The sequence below is a fragment of the Mastomys coucha genome, unplaced genomic scaffold, assembly GCF_008632895.1.
Source record: "Mastomys coucha isolate ucsf_1 unplaced genomic scaffold, UCSF_Mcou_1 pScaffold20, whole genome shotgun sequence".
NCBI classification, from domain to species: domain Eukaryota; kingdom Metazoa; phylum Chordata; class Mammalia; order Rodentia; family Muridae; genus Mastomys; species Mastomys coucha.
The window spans coordinates 76,164,250-76,167,232 of NW_022196903.1; the positions used below are offsets into that span (position 1 = coordinate 76,164,250).

At 44.6% G+C, this 2,983-nt stretch overlaps 1 pseudogene; it reads right to left on the reverse strand.

The window, feature by feature from the left end:
• LOC116099939 overlaps window positions 1–2,114 on the reverse strand; it is an 11,319-nt pseudogene extending 9,205 nt beyond the window's left edge.
• Window positions 2,115–2,983: the final 869 nt, after the last annotated feature.

Here is a 2,983-nt window from a genome sequence, read left to right on the forward strand (position 1 = left end):
GTACAGCTCAAGCTTGACAAGGATTAGAAACTCAAGGGCAGATGTACCAAAGCCTTGAAGGTCACACACAAAAAACATCCGGATGGAGGACTTGGTGTGTGGGTTGATGGGGAGAGTGTGCTTACATAGCTTGTTCGAAACCCCAAAGCTCTGCATAAGCCAGCTATGGTGGCACATGCCTTCCCAGCACTGAGAAGTTTGAGACAGGAGGATGAGAAAATCAAGGTTATCCTTGGCTACATAGTGAGTAAAGAGGCTAGCCTGGGCTACATGATAACTTGGGGGGGGTTGTTTTGTTTCATTTTGGGTTTTTTGTTTTGTTTTGATTTGTTTGTTTGGTTTTTAAAGAAGGAAAAATGATGACTGGGATTATAAGTCCTAGGAAAATTTGTCCCTAGGATACCACTGAGCTGGCCTCTAGTTCCCATTTCCTCTCTCTGCACTCCAGATTCTTGAGCCATAAATACTAATAGAACTGAAGTGGTTTGTTTTTGTTTTGTTTTGTTTTGTTTTGTTTTCCTTCTCTGAAGCCTTGAGTAGAGCCTTCCAGTGCTTCTGGCTGTGGGAAAGAAGCACTCCATGCCCTGAAGTTACTGCGAGGGACATACTAACAATAAGAATGGTTTTCTCAGGCTAGCCCAACTCAGTGACCTCAAGCACTTTTACATCCCAGCCTCCTGCATTTAGAATCCACACTCTCCAAGGAACCCTCTCCTGTTTGCCTTCCTCAGAGATCCATCTTTAGTGGAAGGATGTGAGAGCCCAGACAGGTACTCCAGCTACACACGGTCCCAGTGCCCTTAGGATTCCACAGATTGGCATGGTGGTTTCATACATCAGCTCTCATAGCTTAATTAATTAGAGAAAAAACCTACAGATGGATCTGCGTCCGCTGTGCTGACAGACTCAGTTCTTAAACTCAAGAGACCTAGGCCCCGGGCAGAGGCAATTTAACCCCATGAGGTCACTGAGATAAGTCAAATGCTGTTGCCTGGTACCTCACCTGGCCTTTGGCAGTGGGGTTCCTCTAAGCTTTCTGTGTCTCTGCTGACTCTAAGAGTATTAGATTATAGAGGTGGGATGATGTGGACTGGCAAAGCTCTGGTCCTAATTAGAGAGAAGGAAAAGTCATAAATCAGGGAAGCAGCCTCCCTACTGGCCGGATTGACAGACTGACGACTCTGTGTGTAGTCTGTGGCTGAAGATAGTATTTGGTCCCAGCCACTTTCAATTAACTCTGGTCCTAGAAACGCTATTTGTGTCCCAGGTTGATTAAATATGTGTTCATAGCTGTCTGGCCTCCCCATTTCACAGTGAGTGGAACATGTAAGTCCCTATCCTGTCAATGACTTACTAATCACTCATTTTGTTAACAGAGAATGATCAAACACTGCCAGATGAGAGCCACCACATCAGGCACAGTGGTACATGGGGACACAAAGATGAAGAGTCTGTACCTTTTAATTGGGGAAAAAAGAATGTAAATCAATTGCATGAGTGTATTTTGCTACAATGACAAAATATCAGAGATTGTGAAATGCCAACAGAAGTTCGAAAGGCCGGCAAGTCCAGAGTCAAGACACTAGCTGATTTGGTTCAGGTGAAGACCCGCCTTCTCGTGCTTTCTCAGAGAAAATGGGAGAGAGAGAGCTAGCCTTAGAAGAAGGCACTTGGCTGTCCTAATCCTTTAGGGCCAAGACCCTAACTCATAAAATCCCTCGTCTGACCTTAATTCCTAAAAGTATAGAATTTATCACCGAGGATAGTCACATTGAGGGTCGGCGTTCCAACATACAAATTGAAAAAGAGAGCACACAGCTGTGATGTTGGCAAGTGATTCATTAAATGCTACAAGGTGCTCTGAGTTGCAGAGAAGCAAAGAAAACTCTTTCTAGGGTAGGATTCAATGAGATTCCCTCCCTGGTTCGTTGCCCACCGTAGTGGGCCATTTTCAAAGTTCAGGCGATGCGCAGAACAGTCTCCCACGAACTTACTTAATTTGTTCTTCTGAACTTTCTATTCTTTCCCACAAACTTAATTCCCAGCCAAACCTGCAAGTAGAGCTCCCCGTTGGGATACAAATTTGATCCCAGCAGCTCCTGCAGTGTGAGCATCCGGTGGAGAAGCTCATGAACTTCTAATTTGAGAACCCACCAATTCCACTGTGTCCCAGCTGGTCCCTGAAAAGAGTAACCAGGGCAACCGTGTGGGCTCTGGAGCTGCCCACCAGCGCTCTTGCTGCAACAGAAGTCGAGTCGGCAAGATTATCGATCCTTCAGTGACATAGCTGGGTTTTTGGGGGTTTGTTTTTGTTTTTTTTTTTATTTGATTGTCTTTCCTGTGTGGGGAACCTCAGAATAAATCCACTTGAGACCTGGATGGGCAGGCCATTCTACTCAAATGGGGTTGTTTATTTATTCGGAAAGTTCTGAACATTCCGGACGTTGGAGGGCGCTCTCACCTCTCTCCTCGCTTCTCAGCAACAGTAATCCAAGGGATTGTGGACTGTATTGTGTCTCCCCTTCACCCAGAGTGAAGTTTATGCCGAAAGTATATAACTTGGTTTTTTTGTTGTTGTTTTTTATCTTTCAGCGGGATACAGTCAAGGCACTGCCTATCATCTTAGAAAAGACTCTGGACCTTGGGCTTTTCAATAAAGTTGTGATTGAAAGCCTATGGGGATTTTTGAAGTTAGATTAAATGTATTTTTGCATTATGTTATGATCAGGAGACTAAGGGACTAAGATGTGGGATGAAATAGGTCCCTCATAGTCTCAGGCGTTTGAATACTTGGTCCTCAGCTAGTGTTGCTATTTGAGCAGTTAGGTGGTGTGGCCTTGTCAACAGAAGTGTGTCCACTCGCTGGGGGCTTTTAGAGTTTAAAGATTCGAACCCCTTCTAGTTTGCTCTCTCTGCTTGATCAAACTTGAGTCTTTGAAGAGAACCAATGATTCTTCATTTTCCCAAAGGCTGATTAGCCATA